The 19173-nt window shown below is 43.8% G+C and overlaps 1 protein-coding gene across 1 annotated transcript in view; it reads right to left on the bottom strand.

The window, feature by feature from the left end:
• LOC137654976 (facilitated trehalose transporter Tret1-like) overlaps window positions 1–18369 on the bottom strand; it is a 125463-nt gene extending 107094 nt beyond the window's left edge. Inside the window, exon 1 of the mRNA XM_068388876.1 lies at window positions 18003–18369. The gene's annotated coding sequence lies outside the window, so the exon portion shown is untranslated. The remainder of the gene's footprint in view (window positions 1–18002) is intronic.
• Window positions 18370–19173: the final 804 nt, after the last annotated feature.

The following is a 19173-nucleotide window of genomic DNA, read 5'->3' as shown; positions in this document are numbered from 1 at the left end:
TTCGTGTCTTGTTCCCGGCGAAGGAGGTGATCGTTGAGCTTAGGGAGGTCTTCATTAAACTGACGTCCGGCGACGTCAGGATCGAGCCTACCCACGACGAAAGTATGTTGGACATCTTTCCATTGCCTAGTGTCAGGGGGTGTCACGATGGAGAAGGGTCTGCACTCCTCCAGTGCAGGGCAGGGTTTTCCTTCTTCCGCCGCTTTAAGGCATGCAGCTAAGGCCTTTTCCAAAAATGGAAGAATCGCAGTGTCAGGTGCGACATAGGTAGGATGCTTCTTGCTCAAGGCAGGAAGCTTAGAGCAGGTAAAGCCCCTGCTCTTAAATGCGGAGGCTAGCATAGCCTGGGCCTTTGCGAGATCGAACACTATCTCTTCTTTAGGTTCGGTCTCCTCCTTCGAGGCAGGTTCGGAACGAAGTCGGACGTAACAGTCCGGGTAGGCCTCGAAGCTTGGGAAGAACTCCACATCTTCCAACGGGACCGTGCCGATCTTGTCACTAACAAAGATCCTGCCGGTCGCAATAACCATATGCTCTGCATACCTCCACGGGTTGGCATGAGAGCAAGCTGGGAGATCCTTGACCGAGATCTTCTTCGTGTCTCTGGATCCAATCATAGACCTGATGGACTCCTGGTTCTCCTTCAGTCTGTCGTCCATGACAGCTCTAATCAGTCGGATCAGTTCTTGGGTGGAAGAGGAAGGATCCGGGGTCGAGGAGGTAGACGGAAGGGACAATTCCGTCGGTGTAGGAGTAGGCGGAGGGATGGACGAGGGAGTAGCTCCAATCTCCGACTCGGTGTATTCCACCTTGTCTTCGTCCTCTTCGGCTCCTTGAGCCATAAGCGTCTTCTCCGTGTCTTCCGAGACGTCAGAGATCCGTTCATCATCCTCGGAATCCAAACGACACTCGTGCATGGACTGAGCCATGACCACATCAGGTTCCACTGAAATTTGGACAGTGGGGATTGCTTCCTTTGGAACCACTGAGTCAGGGGAGGCCTTAGGGAACAACAGGGACCTCAGTTCTTCGGTGGCCAGGTACGGTCCAGTAGCATTTCTCTGAAAACCACGCACCCACTTGCGCAGTTTCTCACGAGCAATGTCTCTAACCTCCGCTGAGGGAGGGTTATGGAAGGCCTCAACTAGGTAGGCCTGGCAGACCGTACATTCCAGTGGATTCCAGAACTTCCAATCCCCTTTCTTGTCTGAGCAAGGGGCGTGAGTCCTGCACGCCGTATGTCCGTAAAACTGCGAGCGTTTCACAGCACAGTAGGCGAAATCGCACTTCATCTGCTCCTCCTGTGGAAGAAAGAGAAAATGAGTATGGGGGAGTCATAGGAATGGCTCTTAAATTAAGTTAATATTAATCATTAATTTTAACTTAAGGAAGGTGTGATGCATAGAGAATGAAACAGTAAAGGAGAACACGCTCCATGCATCTCGCCCGGCTGGTTACCATAGGCTTGGTCCTGGGATAATCCAAATGACCGAGATCATTGGATATAGTTTCCTAGGATTCCCATTATATTGGAACTCCATGGAAAGCCAAGGACAAGGTTGGGATCGAATTCATTCGGTTCCCAGATAAGAGCCAGAAGGCCTCATTAAGGGTAACTGCTTCTGGCAACCAGCCGCGCTAAGATGCACATAGCATGCTGGAAATAGAAGAATGCAAAGAGACAGCATGATCACTAATAGAGCAGTACTAGGTACTGATCTTAGAAGCAAAGCAGCTTATCTATTTGCAAGGTAGGGCTATCTTAGTCTTATGATAGCTACAGAGAGGGGGTGCAAGTATTCTTGACGCCTCCGGGGCATCCGGCAAGCCGCCGGCACGCCGGAGCTCGCTCCAGCATAGATTCTGGCACTAGAACAGACAATTTTCAAAGTCAGTTAGATACCAGGATGGCGGCCGCCGGCACAACGGCGGCACGCCGGCAGGGAGCGGCGGCTCCGGCAGCCGGAGGATGCCGGATTGGTGACTGGGGTAAGGATGGTACAGGTAGTATCGGGTTGCCGGCAGTATATGCCGGCACTCCGGAGATCGACCGGCAAGCGGACGAATAGATAGGAGTAGGAGAGCCGCCGGTAGTAGCCGGCGGCAGCCGGCAGTCCCTCGGTACACGGGGGGGCTGGCGGCAAGGGTAGGGAAGTCACCAAGAGGGAGGCAGGTATTGCCGGCAGTAGAGGCGGCAAGAGACCGGCACCCGGATAGATAGAGAGACAGGGGGAGGGAGGAAGGGATGCAGGAAGTACCGTCAGGGTTCCAGACATCCCTCCCCCTCCCTGAGGGGGTGTACCCATGATAGAGACAGGCTCTAGCATCCATAAGCAGGGGTCACTAGGGACCGGGAGCAGGTAGCCCAAGGGAGGACTAGGGAACACCCAAGAGGGGGGGGGGGGGGAGACTCCCCTATGCAGAGCTACACTAGTAACTAACCTTATAGGACACTATGAAGGTATATGTACCAGAGCGGACAGCACAGGGAAGCTCGGGTAGCCCTACTCTTCCACCCTAAGGAGGATTTGTAGGACAGGGGACAGATGAGTATAAGCTAACCTAAGCATAGGCTAGGCTATACAAGAGATAGGTGGGGAGGGAGAAGAGAGGGGTCTCCCCAGGAAGGGTTTCTGTACCAGAGCGGCCACAAAGGGAAGGGAGGACACTCCCTAACCTAAGAATAGGCTGATCGGCTAAAACGGTGCAAGAGTACAGTTTCAGCATGGAACAGAGAAACCTTCCTAACCCGGCCTAGATCAGGGCTAAAAGTCCTGAACTAGGCAAGGAAGAAGACGTATCGCTATCGCAGGAAAGTCGTAGACTATCCTAGCCATAGAGGTAGGCTAGCCTAACCTCACTCTCAGACGCAATCCTAAAGGGGGTTCATTCCTTTAGGGAGGACTGAGAGGCGATAAAATACTCTATTAGACAATAAATCCCTTTACTCAGAAAAGGGATCAAGGCTAAATAGAGGGAGTGCCAAGGCAGGGGATGAAGGAAGCATATAGGGGTCCTAAGGTTAGGTTAGGCTAGAAAGAATCACTGACTAGCCTATCCCCTATATGGTCCCTGAAGGCGAAAACATTTGCATCACTAGTCAAAAGTATTGTAAAATAATAATGCCACTATCTTCATAACTTAGTCTAGGATCACTGATAAATCATGCATGAACACTTGTATATAGGCTCCTGGCCTGGGGGCTATAGTAGCCGACTGGTATGAGGTCAATCGATGACCGATAAAAAGCGTCTAAACACGATATAAAAGTTCCTAGCTATGAAGACTAAATAAACTAATGTATTCGATTAGTATATAATGCCGGAAGCGTTGTTGTGGCTAACTAAATAAGACATGCAAAACAACAACGACGCCATAAAATGGCGGGTCCGGTAGAGGCACAGCTCTGCCACAAAACATCAATTATTTCGCGAAATAATATTTACTTTACGGCCAGAGCTTAATTAAACAATACTGGAACCTTGTACTCAACTTTCCAGAAGAAGGCGAGGCTGAAGGTAACGACATAGCGAAGATGCAAAACGATAAAGTTCACACAAGGGAAAATCCGTCTCAGTAGGGCAGCTACTAAACAAAGGATAAAGACGCGCGTGACGTCATTAGAGCAATGGCGTCCGTTTGTTTACGTCTCGAGTATCAGTAGTAGCCACGAGTGAGATTAGCTGTGGAACGGCTCCCAGCTATTCTCAGCCCTTACACACCGAAGCGTTAACTCTGTTCGGGGTGGAGATAGCTATGTGGCACGACCAGACATGCGTGTCCCCTGTTGTATTACGATGTCTTAAAGGGAAACCTTTGAGATACTCGCTCCAGAAGTTAGAATTCTGTGATAACCTGTGGTTAAATTCTCTGGGAATATCTTAGTAGTCTTATACCCAAGGAAGCTACCAAACAGGAACCTTCCATCAGGACGCCATGGCTTGAGCCCAAAAATTACATATATAAACTATAAAAAGACTTGTGTCAGTCAGGTCAACATAAAAACATTTGGTGCAAGTTTGAACTTTTGAAGTTCTACCGATTCAACTACCCGATTGGGAAGATCATTCCACAACTTGGTCTGTTCAGGGAGATCTGAATGAAAAGAATGATCAGAATTATGAAAAATCTTATGCAACATGCATAATGAAATTATTGAACGACGGTGCCAGAGATTAATATCTAGATCAGGAATAAGAAATTTAATAGACCGTAATTTCCTGACTAACAAATTAAGATGAGAATCAGCAGCTGAAGACCAGACAGGAGAACAATAATCGAAACAAGGTATAAAGAAAGAATTAAAACACTTCTTCAGAATAGATTGATCACAGAAAATATCAAAAGACTAGGCCTACACGAACAGAAAATTTAAAGATAATTCGATTACAAGGAAAATTCTTTAAAGATATTTTTAGAAAATTACAATGACAATCCTACCATCAAAGTTACAATAACTGTAGTACAAAGAATCCTACAAGTAAACGTTATTATGAAATGATAATCATATTGAGAAAAATATAATCTATAAAGATGTTCAAAAGTAATAAGTAGCGAACAAAACCAATAATGTGTCATGCACGGATAAGTTGCCAAGAGTGAGAACACTTGTAGGGAAGAACGCTGATCATTGTAATTGCGCAGAGATGCCCCCATCTCTCTCTCTCTCTCTCTCTCTCTCTCTCTCTCTCTCTCTCTCTCTCTCTCTCTCTCTCTCTCTCTCTCTCTCTCTCTCTTACATAATGCCAATTCAATTCTCTTCGTGTCCGTAACCTATACATAACTTTTAAATTTTAGTAGTATTTAAATAAATTTGTACCTTAGTATGTATACATTGTTAATAGTTTATATAGAACATAACTGTTTTGACGCTGTTAGTTTTTAGAATGATATATTGTTAATTTATTCTCATCATTTATTTATTTCCCTTATTTCCTTTCCTCACTGGGCTATTTTTCCCTGTTGGAGCACTTGGGCTTATAGCATCTTGCTTTTCCAACTAGGGTTGTAGCTTGGCTAGTAGTAATAATAATAATAATAATACACACACCAACACACAAACCCACCCTCTCACATACACAAATGCACCCAGACGTATGCACACCCACACACATCCACACTCAAACAAACTAATCAACCCACAAACATATAAATACACACACACGCACACACACACACTCTCTCCAACCAACATACACACGCCCAGTCACAATGCACCTACACTGACACGCCCACCTACAAACACACACGCCCTTAGTTACATTCACATACCTACACACACATTTTCACCCACACTCACACGCACACACCAAAATACACACACGCATCTACCCCCATCCCACACAATTACACGCATCTACACTAAGCCCCACCCAACACCCACACATATGCAAACTCACACACACTCGCACAAACAGTACACATACACCTACATCTACAAAGCCACCCCACCAACTGGCACAAAAATATCTGCAGACCCACACCCACCCACACCAACACACATACCATGCACATCCAAGCATACAACCCACGCTGGAAAAGCAAGATGCTATAAGCCCAGAGGCTCCAACAGGGAAAATAGCCCAGATTGGAAAGGAAACAAGAAAAAATAAAATATTTCAAGAAGAGTAACAACTTCAAAATAAATATCTCCTATGTAAACTTTAAAAACTTTCACAAAACAAGAGGAAGAGAAATAAGATAGAATAGTGTGCTCGAGTGTACCCTCAAACAAGAGAACTCTAACCTAAGACAGTGGAAGACCATGGTACAGAGGCTATGACACTACCGAAGACTAGAGAACAATGTTTTGATTTTGGAGTGTCCTCCTAGAAGAGCTGCTTACCATAGCTAAAGAGTCTCTTCTACCCTTATCAAGAGGAAAGGAGCCACTGAACAATTACAGTGCAGTAGTTAACCCTTTGGGTGAAGAAGAATTGTTTGGTAATCTCAGTGTTGTCAGGTGTATGAGGAGAGAGGAAAATGTGTAAAGAATATGCCAGACTATTCGGATAGTGTGCGTAGGCAAACAGAAAATGATCCGTAACCAGAGAGAAGGAGCCAATTAAGATAAAATATTTTAAACACAGTAACATCAAAACATATATTTCAAATATAAACTTATAAAAAGACATATGTCAGCCTGTTCAACATAAAAACATTTGCTGCATCTTTGAAGTTTTACCGATTCAACTACCCGATTAGGAAGATCATTCCACAACTTGGTCACAGCTGGAATAAAACTTCTAAAATACAGTGTATTATTGAGCCTCATGATGGAGGATGCTTGACAATTAGAATTAACTACATGCTTAGTATTACGAACAGGATGCAGCCGTCCGGAAAGATCTGAATGTAAAGGATGGTCAGAATTATGAAAAATCTTATGCAACATGCATAATGAAATTATTGAACGACGGTGCCAGAGATTAATATCTAGATCAGGAATCAGAAATTTAATAAGATGAGAATCAGCGGATGAAGACCAGACAGGAAAACAATACTCGAAACAAGGTAGAATGAAAGAATTGAAACACTTCTTCAGAATAAATTGATCACCGAAAATATCAAAAGACTAGGCCTACACGAACAGAAAATTTAAAGATAATTTGATTACTAAGAAAATTCTTTAAAGATTTTTTTTTTAGAAAATTACAATGACAATCCTGCCATCAAAGTTACATGAATTGTAGTAGAAAGAATCCTACAAGTAAGCGTTATTATGAAATGATAATCATATTGAGAAAAATTTAATCTACAAAGATGTTCAAAAGTAATAACTAGCGAACAAAACCAATAATGTGCCATGCACGGATACATTGTCAAGAGTGAGAACACTTATAGGGAAGAGCACTAATCATTGTAATTGTTCAGAACTCTCTCTCTCTCTCTCTCTCTCTCTCTCTCTCTCTCTCTCTCTCTCTCTCTCTCTCTCTCTCTTACGTAATGCCAATTCAATTCTCTTCGTGTCTTTAACCTATACATAACTTTTAGTATTTAAATAAAATTTTACCTTAGTATGTATACATACACACCAACACACAAACCCACATACACATATGCAACCAGAGGTATGCACACCCACGCACACACATCCACACTCAAACAAACTAATCAACCCACAAACCTAAATCCCCCCCCCCCCCAACACACACACACCCACAACACACACTCTCCCACCAAAATACACACCCAATCACAATGCACCCACACTGACACACCCAACTACAAACACACACTCACATACTCATCTACACACATTTTTACTCACACATGTACACACCAAAATGCACACACACATGCATCTACCTCCATCCCACACATTTAAACGCATCTACACTTACCCCCATCCAACACCCACACATACTCACACATACACATACACATACACATACACCTACATCTACAAACCCACCCCACCAACAGGAGCACACACACACATCGGCACACCCACACCCACACACACACACCCTCACATACACTAATATCAACACGCCTACACTCATCCACCCACCCATACATATTCATTCATGTACTCGTCCCCCCCCCCTCCCCTTCTTTGCAGGTGTAGAACACTGCAGTGATATTGTCACTCATCAATACCACCAAGTTACCTTGGAGCAGGAGACAAAATTGTTGAAGAGCCAACCAGGCTTCTTTTAGCTCCAAAAGATTTCTATGCTCTAATTATTATTATTATTAAGCTACAACCCTAGTTGGAAAAGCAAGATGCTATAAGCCTAGGGGCTCCAACAGGGAAAATAGCTCAGTGAGGAAAGGAAAAGAGGAAAATAAAATATTTCAGGAAGAGTAACAACATTAAAATAAATATTTCCTATATAAACTATAAAAACTTTAACAAAAGAAGAAGAGAAATAAGATAGAGGAGTGTGCTCGAGTGTACCCTCAAGCAAGAGAACTCTAAACCAAGGCAGTGGAAGACCATGGTACAGAGGTTATGGCACTACCCAAGACTAGAGAACAATGGTTTGATTTTGGAGTGTCCTTCTAGAAGAGCTGCTTACCATGGCTAAAGTGTCTCTTCTACCCTTACCAAGAGGAAAGTAGCCACTGAACAATTACAGTGCAGTAGTTAACTCCTTGAGTGAAGAAGAATTATTTGGTAATCTGTGTTGTCAGGTGTAAGAGGACAGAGGATAATATGTAAAGAATAGGCCAGACTATTCAGTGTGTGTAGGCAAAGGGAAAATGAACCGTACCCAGAGATGGATCCAATGTAGTACTGTCTGGCCAGTCAAAAGACCCCATAACTCTCTAGCGATAGTATCTCAACGGGTGGCTCTAAGCCAGGGGTTCTCAACCCTGGGATCGGCAAGTAATTTTCTTTGGTTCGCAAAGACTTGATAATACTTTAATGGGGATTTGGTTGATATCAGTGGATTAAGATAATTCAGTAGGTTTTCCCAAACCTTGTCCCATTCTGACCTGAGGCAGTGTATATAAATCTAAATAAAATATAGAGTGACTGTACTCAAACTACAAAGTGTCAAGTATTACCTTCAAAACTCTGCCAAAAGATTTAAAAACTTATGCAATCAATTGTTAAAACAGTTAACTTCATAAAGTCAAATGCATTGAACAACCATTTACCTGCTACACTGTGCCAAGAAATGGATTTCAAGCCTGAAGTTCTATTGCACGCTGAGGTACGGTAGCTTTCTAATGGAAAAGTATTGGAAAAAAATTTTTTTAGTTGAATACTGAGGTGAGAAAAGTCGTATCTTGGTAAAGAAAGAACAGAACATTCAAAGGTGTCCCACCTCGAGAAAGGATCACTCCTATACTGATTGATTTACACTGGCTACCTCTTAAAGCGAGAATTGAGTTTAAAATATGTACAATAACCCACCAATTTATCAGAACCAGTCGTCCAAATTATCTAAGAGCCGAAAAATTGTGTCGAGACGCGAATAGTTACATATGGTTTCAAACTATTGGAACCTACATATATGTCTACTGTAGGCTCTAGAGCCTTTATATATGAGGCCCCGAGATTATACAATAAGCTCCCCCGGGACATCCAAATGATTGAAGATAGTGACGATTTAACAGTAAGTGAGCAATATGCCTTGTGAAATGTTGAATGCTTTCGAACAAACATGATAAAATGACTGTGGAGGTCCTGTAGAGAGTAGGGTTCTCCTGCTGTGCTGGACCGGAAAAGCAGCCCTTGAATTAAGTAAGTTAAAGTAACTTATGCATCCAGGAGAAAACATTCCTGCTCTTCCTTTCTCCCATAGGAGATTGGTGAGCAACCTTCATCTCTCCTACGTGTGCAGATTGTTTGCACGCCCAGATGCAAAGTAGGTTGCGTTGTTGTTGTGCTCTGGCGCGTACGCAGAACAGCAGGTTCTTCCTTGATCCCAAGAGTAGAGTTACGCTTCCACGAGCTGAAGCTATATGGATAAAGCCCTCCTGATCGTTAAGCATTCTACGGGATGTTGGTGAGAAGTCTCTGCACTCCCAGAGAAGGCCTTCGCTCATAAAGCGGAGGGAAAGGCTGCAGAAGACCAGTTGTACCAAGAACCCTTTCAGGAGAAACTAGTCTTCCTTTCCGAGTCATCAGAATCTGAGATGGACTCGGGGATACCTGATCACCCAGGTACCCAGTAGGGCAGCCAGCAACGCTGAGGTGCTGTTGACCAACCACAAGGGTTGGAGGATGCAATTGAGAAGAAGGAACATTTGACTCTCAAGAGAAAGGTCACTTCTCACGGGGTTCCCGAGGGGCAGAGAGGTTACTTAGCCAGTAATCATTCCAAGTTGATTACTTTCAAATAAGTAATCGATTGCAAGCAACTGTCTGTATCTGGGTGAACCCTGTCCTGTCATTGTTTTCATTCCCATGAGAGTTGGTCGTGTATATCCACTTACATACGGTAACCCCAGAGTAGCTCGTACTCTCTAGCAAGAAAAAGGCATAACAGTTAATCATGTAGTTGATTGCTGTCAATCAAACGAGCGGTCGAGCTATAGCCAAATCACACAGACAGAAAATTTCTCTCTAGATGACAACGCAAGTCCCTCCGCTCAGGCTGTCTGCGAGCGCATTCCTTTTGCCCATAATGAAGCATACTGATAGGGTCACCAAGTTGTCTTTTTGCCCATCAGTATCTATTGCTAGATGGGATAGGGACTGCGAAAAGGTAATGCCTTGTTTGTTGATTTAAACCACTACCGTGGTGTTGTTGCTAATTAACACCACTGAGTGACCTGCCACAAACTGTTGAAGGGCTAAGAAGGCTGCCTTCATCTCTAGGAGATTTATGTCTTGGTACTCTTCGGACTCTGACCATAGACCTGAGGCTGTGTGGTGCCGCATGTCGGGGGCCCCACCCTTCTTTTGATGCACCTGAAAAGAGCATCTAGTCCGGGGGAAGGACGAGAAAGTCGACACCCCTGTGCAGATTCTCGTCTGCCACCCACCATCTGTTCTTCCAGTCCCATAGGAACTAGAACGTCCGAGGAATCGTTGGACTGATTTCAGTTGGACTTTAGTCGCCATTGGAGAGATTGCATCCTGAGGCAAATGTTGGGAACTAGACAAACCAAGGATGCTAGGTGCCCGAGGAGATAATTTTGGGCTAGGAGTTCTTCTCATCTGAAGAATGGTTTTGCTACCTTCCTCAGCCTCACTACCCTTTCATCTGATGGGAAGACTTTCTGTTGATCGGTGTCTATGATCATACCTAAGTACACTATTCACTGAGAGGGAAGCAGTGATGACTTCTCAAGGTTTACCATGATCTCCAGATCTTGGCAAAACCTCAAAAGTTTGTCTCATTGTTGAAGAAGGGTTGCTACCGAGTCTGCTAGAATAAGCCAGTTGTCCAGATATCATAGGAGACGGATGCTGATTCTGTGAGCCCAAGATGACACTAGGGTGAAAACTCTCTTAAAACCTGAGGTGCTGTGGAAAGACTGAAGCACAGCACCTTGAACTGTTATCTCCTGTTGTCTAGGATGATCCTTAGATACTTCCTTGAAGACGGATGGATTGGGATCTGGAAGTATGCGTCCTTTAGGTGCAGTGTACACATGAAGTCCTGTGGTCTTACCGCTTGTCTGAACATGTCTGCCGTCTCCATGCTGAACGGAGTTTGTTTGACAAACTTGTCCAGAGCTGAGAGGTCGATGACTGGTCTCCAGCCTCCAGATGACTTTTTTACATGAAAGAGTCGACTGAAGAAGCCTAGGGAGTCGTTGAGGACCCCTTGGAGAGCACCCATCGTCCCTTGCACAACGGGTGTTGGTTGCTGATGCCCCTGCAGTGTTCGAAGATGATCATTTATGACTTTCTTGCACAGGTCTTTATACCCTTGCCCAAAACTTGGGCAAAGTTTTGGCATCCTTCAACTCTTTCTGATGAAGAAAGAATTCCTACAGGAGTGAAGGTCTTGAACGATCTTCCCTCCATGTCTCACCTACTGAGGAGAGACGTTCTCCCGTAAGGGTTTGGAGACTGGTCATAGTTCCGGTGGCACTATCTCAATAGGAGAGGGAAGAAAAGAACCCACCAGAGACTCTTCTCTAAGAGAGACTTGGCTTGAGAGGCCTACTCCCGGAGGAGTGGGAACAACAATGCTGAGTCTCCGCTTAGCAGTCCATACCAGTGTTAGCTTGATCCGGGATGAATCCTGCTGTTCAGTTACTCCTCGTTTCCTCTTAAGGGGAGAGATGGAAGATGCCAGGGGCTCCTGAGGATTGGGGACTGTAGATTTACTCCATGGGTTAGTTGGAGGAAAGGATGACTTTTCCAGCGGAATCCTAGGAGTAATGGTTGATTGTAGAGGTGGGACACCTCCCACAAAGGCCTGGTGGACTTCTCTGACCAGGGGTTTGAACCATGGTTCTTTCCCCACTGCGGCATTTCCCAGAAGGTCCCCTGAGAGGATCAAAGCTGAGGGTTTCTAAAACGGTAGGACATTTCTACCTGGATCAATTGATGGCCGGACAGAAGGGTGTGAAGAAGGTGACATCTGCGGCTTTGAAGTTTACACCTTACAGGGTAACGGAACCGAGTGGCTTACCTGTTTCAGCTCGTTGGGTTCCCTAGAGGTAGGTTCTTCCTGAAGGAGAGATCGTCAGAAGTAATCCTTCTGGCGAGATGTTCTTGATACCCTGGCTGGAGAGTGGTGATTGCTGGTAGATCTGTGGGAAACAGAAGACTTACACTCTAAGGGTGAAAGGCAATCTGCATCTGACAATCAGCGCTTGCAGAATGGAGAACGAGAGGAAGAACCCCTATGAAGAGCTGGCGAACAGCAAATTGGTGAGTGCCAATGACTCGACGAACTACAAGAAGCTCGATAAGTAGAGTGTCAGGAAGACTGTCTGATCTGAAGGAGATCACCTACGGTCTGACAAACGACGGATGGCTGGCGAATGCCTAGAAACTAACCAATGGTGTGTCACAGGAGAACTAAGCACAGCTGGGGAACGATGCGCAGCTGGCAAATGACGAGGTGCTGGAGATCGGTGAGCAGCTGGGGAACGTCGTGAAGCTGGCAAACGCCGTGGAGCTGACAAACGCCGTGAAGCTGACAAACGCTGTGGAGCTGGCGAACGCTATGAAGCTGGGAAACGATGAGCAGCTGGAGAATGACAGGAAACTACTGAATGCTTACTAGTTGGAAATCGGCAAGTCGTTGGTGAATGACAAGCTGCCAGAGAATAACAAGCAGCTGGTGATCGACGGGAAACTGGCAAATGGCGAACCGTTGGCGAGAAGCTGGAGGACTGTGAACAATCAACGAACCACAAACTGTGGGAGCTCCATGAGCAGTCGGAAAATCTGGAGATTCTACAGTAGCTGGCAAACCACGAATAGCTGTCAGATGGCGAGAAGTTGGATAGTGCTGATGGACAGGCGAATGCCTCAAGGCTGGTGAACGGCGAGTCTGGGGAGGGTCCGATAAAACAGGCGAGGGTCGGGAATGAGTGACGAGGGGTGGGCGAGCGGTGAGGTCCTAGCGAGTGACGATCCTCTAAGGGGGATCATTCGATGGGCAAAGGAGGAGTGACAAAAAGACGTCTCTTAGCCGGAGGCAAAGGAGAACGTCTGATGCATAAAGGAGGACCACGTACCCTGCGAGCTCTGAGAGGTCGGCCAATATCTTCCAAAGGGGAGGATCTCTCAGCAGGAACAGGAAGATGTCTAGAAGAACTTGGGGTCTCTAAGAGGGATCTCACTCTAGGACGAGATAGATAAGCCCCCCAGGAGAGACCTGCCTCGGAATTTGGCCTGCCCCCGACGGAAGAGTCGGCTCAGGATGGGGGGAAGCTCAGTCTTCGGCAACGGCAACAGAGGCGGCGGAAAAGGCAGGGCGGGAATCGTAAGCAGACACAGCAGATGACACCTGAGGATCTCGTAAGCCTACACTCAGCAATGACAAGGGATGCATCTCCAAGGAAGTTGGTGTTTACTTCCTCTCCACACCGAGTTGAGGGAGATCAAAAAGTGCCTTCTTCGAAGGGGGGCCGGTCAAACCAAGGGACGGCCACACCTCAAAAACATCAGAAAAAGAACAGTTTTCACTCGGGGGGGCAGGGGCCGAGCTGCTTTGCTAGGGAAAGCAGCACCATCCCTTGAGAACCCAATATTAACCTAGAGTTGCTTTGTTTACACTTCTATTCAATGGTTCTGCAGGAGAAACCAACCAAACAGGAGCTTTGGGGGGAGAGGGGTGGAAGAAGAAGCCTTGGTTCTCTTTAACTTTGAGGAAGACCCCGAAGGCGAAGAATACCTTTTGGACTTCTTACGCCGGCACCCAAATTTCTCCCACAGGGATGCAGACTACCCGGCATTCAAGGCAGGTAATGTCCTGGTCACAACGCCACCCCTGGCAGACACAACACAACAGATGTAGGTCCGTAACAACGGACGATATGAAAGTCCCACAGGAGCGACCTTCAGGTCCTGGGCAGGTCCGCATGAGGACAGCCAAGAAGAGAGCACACACGCACACACTGAAAAGTAAAAGAAAACAAAGCGTTTAGTTAGTAATGGCAAGTCAATAATTGGTGAGGGGGAAGAGCAGCAATGTCCGTTCTTCCCCTGAGCCAAAAGCAAAGTGAGTTTACAGCCCAGGTATGTTAGTGAGCAGGGTAATTACTAGCCCAACCACCCCGCTAACTATCTGCTCCTGTTCGTGCATAGCTTGTTGCACGATAACAACTTTATGCTTCCTGCGCACAAGCCATCCTTCCACTTTCTTTCTACACCCCATACACCTGACAACACTGTGATTATCGAACAGTTCTTCTTCACCCAAGGGGTTAACTCCTGCACTGTAATTGTTCAGTGGCCAGTTTCCTCGAGATAAGGGTAGAAAAGACTCTTTAGATATGGTATGCAGCTCTTCTAGGAGAAGGACACTCCAAAATCAAACCATTGTTTCACTAGTCTTGGGTAGTGCCATAGCCTCTGTACCATGGTCTTCAACTGTCTTGGGTTGGAGTTCTCTTGCTTGCGGGTACACTCAGGCACACTATTCTGTCTTATTTCTCTTCCTTTTTAGTTAAAGTTTTATAGTTTATTTAGGAAATATTTATTTTAATGTTACTGTCCTTAAGATATTTTATTTTTCCTTGTTTCCTTTCCTCACTGGGGTATTTCCCCTTGTGGAGCCCCTGGGCTTATAGCATCTTGCTTTTCCAACTAGGGTTGTAGCTTAGCATGTGATGATGATGATGATAATGGAATTACTCCTGTTTGTTCCTTTGTAAGTAGCTCCTCCTCCTTCCTTCCCATACCATATGATGATGTTTGCCATATTTGGGCATGTTTGTATGCTTGAGTGTGACGTAGGTAGTTCTGCGACACATGCCCCATTTTCAAAGGAAAATTCCTCAGTTCCTTTGTAGTTGTGGTTGTGTGTTATGGAGCCCCGTTTCATGGTGAGTATCCCGGTACTCCTAGTGTCGTGAATAATTTTTTAAAAGCTCATTGTGTTATCCCTCAAAGGTTAGTGTTCCAAGTGCAATTCTGACTTAGCTTTTAGGGAAGACCAGCATATTTTTTACTGTAACTCTTCTGTAAAGTTTGCCAAGACTTGAAAAAAAGAGACGTAGGTGCGGTTATGGTGTTCGTTCTTATTAAGGAACATACCTTGATAAGGCCCACGTCGAACTCTGGAAATTTATTCTATTTGTAAAACATTAGCTCACCAAAAATTGGGATCATAAAATGGTTATCAAAAGCCTCCAAATTTCTCCAAATACAAGTGTTGACTGGAGGAGTCTCTGTTCTGAGGTAACCAAATTATTTTTTGAAACTTGGGAAGGGGTCTCCGGTGGCTTGCCTTCAGTTAGGTCTATGACCTAGGAACTACTAGATTAGGTTAGGTGCATTTGTTAGGGACTGTGGCCTTTTAAAAATCTCAGATGTGTTAAATTATGACGTTTTGTCCTTTTTGCACACCAAAAGTCCAAGGTTCTCACCCGTGTCCGTCGGGAAGGGGGGTTTCGTACCGGTAGAACGGCTTATTTGCACTGGAAATAATGGTCAAATTTGTTGAAAGCACATTATTTACTGTAGGAATAGTTGTTTTTTTCTCTTGGAAATATAGTTCTGGATTGGGTAAATTTACAGTTTCATCCATTATGGGGAAACTGGAATAAAAATATATTTGTTGCATCAGAAATAGTGTAGTTCCAACGAATTTAACGTTTATTTTGACCGCAAACCATCCGATTTAGAGATTTACTATGTAACTGGAATTAAAACAACAAGTTGTCCCAGAATGCAGAAAGACCCTACTTCATCCCAACAATTATGGGGGATACCAGGTGGGAACCGGGGTTTTGGGTGGGGGGGGGGGCGTCAAATGATATTTGCAATAAATGAATACTTATCCTTCCACCACCCCTCCCCCTATACCCCTATCTAGCCCTATGGGCGGGGGGGGGGGGCCTCCGCCCCCCCCTGCGTCCCCCCTTAAGGCCACAGGGATTTTCAGGGCACTACTGAACCTAAGAAAACCCACCTAACCTAGCATAGGGGCCCTGTATCCCTACCTAGGCCTACCGGGGGGGGGGCTCTGCCCCCCCTGCGACCCCCTCTTAAGGCCACAGTGATTATCGGGACACTACCGAACCTAATACAACCACCTAACCTAGGGCCCTGTACCCCTACCTAGGCCTAGCCCCTGCGACCACACCCCCCCCCCCCCTTACAGCCACTACCTAACACATCCATCAAACCAAATCCAAAGTGATGGTACTGCTGTATACATCGTTATACTATCACTATTATAATATACTCTACAAATTAATGAAGCTTACCTTAAACTGTTGGTTCATAAAGATGTGCTGCTGCTTTGAGGAAAACGTGAAGCCGTTGGGAAGGTTCCTTGGCATGCAGGACAATTTTTATTTTGTAAAATTAAATTGTGTCTCTGGCACAAATGCACTAGTTTTTCAACAAATTCATTGTAAGTTAGGAAACAGTCAGGACAAGAAGATGGAATTTCAACTTCTTGTGCAACATGAGATGACTTGCTTTCTATGGTCTCCATGTCTAAGAACGAAGTGAAATGCCTGGGAAGATAATGTATTGTCGCGCTGTTGTATTGTCGCGCTGTTGTATTGTCGCGCTGTGATTGGCCAAACATGTATGACGTCATAGTGGACAGGCGCTGTGATTGGCCAAACGTGTAAAACTTCATTGTGGACTAGTTTGTCAGCGGATTATAGTGGTTACAGGGCTCATTTAAGCAAATACAAGTCACAGTCAACAATAACAACAGACTTAGAAAAAATCTAGGAGGAAGACATGAGTAGCGTGAGTTTGATCGTCGATATGTAAAGAACTAGGCATTTGCGACAGATAATATTTTACAGAAATACTACAAAAGACTTGCTTTACTCGGGAAATATATTATTATAATAGATTTCCCATAATGGATGAAACTGTAATAATAGCCTGGATTGTTCTATAATTTTACCCAACAACCTTCAGATTTTCTAAAAAAAAAAAAAAGAAAAAAAAAAAACCTGAAATAATTATCTAACCTCAACCGAAGCAAACACAAAGCGGAGCAAAAACCATTAGATTTAGGGTAAAGAATTTTGAACAGAAAATATGTTTTCCTCTAGTGAATAAAGCAATTTCACTGAATTTGGCTTCATTTCAATTATACCAGTTTTAGCTATAGTCAATTCGTTTTAGTAAGGCAGATTTACACCGACTCGCAGGGGTGCCCTTTTAGCTCGGAGAAGTTACCTGATCGCTGACTGGTTGGACAAGATAATTCTAACCAATCAACAATCAGGAAACTTTCCAAGCTAATAGGGCACCACTGCGAGTCTGTGCAAATGCGCCTCATTAAACAAAATTGAGTATAGTGTGTAGTGGGGAACGAAGTAATCGAACTAGTTGTTCTGTTTGTTTGCCATTGAAATGAAGGTCAAATTCGGTTAAAGCACGTTATTCACTACAGGAAAACATGTATCTTCTGTTCGACCTGTTGCCCCGTCCGTAACTATAATTTTATCCAATGCAGTGCTGTCTGGCCAAAGGAACCAATAACTCTCTAGCGGTAGTATCTCAACGGGTTGGCTGTTTGCAATATTCTATCAGGGAAGGTTACTGGCTTATGCCATACCAAAATAGGATGATTATGATTGACAGAACGTTTGTAGAACGACGGACATATTCTGTGTCAGTTCAGTCATAGAGAAATGAAGTTCAATACCATTTCACCTAATAAAAGATATGGCCTATCTTAAAACCGAACATACAAACTCCTACAAGAATTAATTAGCGGTGAATTTGACGTTCTACAAACTACCTGAATTAACCAATAAAGTACAGTACAACAGTTAGCCTGAGGCAGTACTATAGAACATTTAATGGGGCCACAATAACCGAGACCAATATTTGTCAAATTAGCTAAATTGACAAACAAATCCAACTCCTATAATGCACACAAACACAGACATTTCATTAGCAAATCATACAATTCTATCTGAGTACTTACTAATCATGAGGTAAAATCCGAGACAAAGATCTGGACATCTGGTAGAGGTTGCAGTTCCATGTTCCAGGTTCCTTGTTTGTCACCCACAGTGCACAGTACTACTGTATTGCAAAGCGCTGCAATTTACAAATTCATTATCATTATTTCACTCTTACACAAACACCAAAGCTTGAATATTTTTATTCCTAACTTCCATAGCCTGTCTAATGCAAAGGGAGAACTTTCAGTTCAGTTCAGTTCAGTTGTTGGGCAAAGGGATTCGCCTTTCCATCGGCACCTCCTTGGTTTTCTTCTTTATTCTAATTCTTTTATTTTCTTCTCTCTTTTTTTCCACATTTGATAAATATATTCTTTTCTTTTCTCTATTCCTTCTTTCTCAACAGTTCAATCTTTTTAGGTTTCTTATTGCCCAGTTCATTCCACAACAACACAGTACACTATAACTCTGTCTCTCTGTCTCTCAAAGAAGAAGAAATTTTTATTATTAAGTTAGGAGCATCCCTCGAAATCTGGAAATTGCGTTTAAATATGATCTCTCTCTCTCTCTCTCTCTCTCTCTCTCTCTCTCTCTCTCTCTCTCTCTCTCTCTCTCTCTCTCTCTCTCTCTCATATATATATATATATATATATATATATATATATATATATATATATATATATATATATATATATATGTATATATATGCATATATATATATATATATATATACATATATATACATATATATATATATATATATATATATATATATATATATATATATATATATATATATATATTAAGTAGTTGTAACTACTATTGCCACTTTATGGGCACACTACGAGATTATAGATGTGAGGGTGCAAAACTGCAATCTGCATTAAGTTCATTGTTATTAGTTACCTTCCATGGTACAAGGGCGGTTATCTTTAAGATATCCTTTTTACCATTATCTTCATTTCTGTTATAGCTTCCTTAGTGTTAAGTTCACCTATATAATCTCTTCTGCAATTACTACTTAGCCTACAAACTTTACCTTGGTCATTTCTGCTTTCTCTTCTCTTTTTTTTCTTCTAATTTTGTATGTCACATTACTTTTCATTAATTTCATGAGTTCTTGTTTTATATGCTTTCTTACTTCAATTCCAATTTATTTTTTGCATTCCCCCCCCCCCCCAGCATTCCCCATAT

This window comes from Palaemon carinicauda, chromosome 16 (assembly GCF_036898095.1).
Source record: "Palaemon carinicauda isolate YSFRI2023 chromosome 16, ASM3689809v2, whole genome shotgun sequence".
Classification (NCBI taxonomy): domain Eukaryota; kingdom Metazoa; phylum Arthropoda; class Malacostraca; order Decapoda; family Palaemonidae; genus Palaemon; species Palaemon carinicauda.
This window is presented reverse-complemented; position numbering and strand designations above follow the sequence as displayed.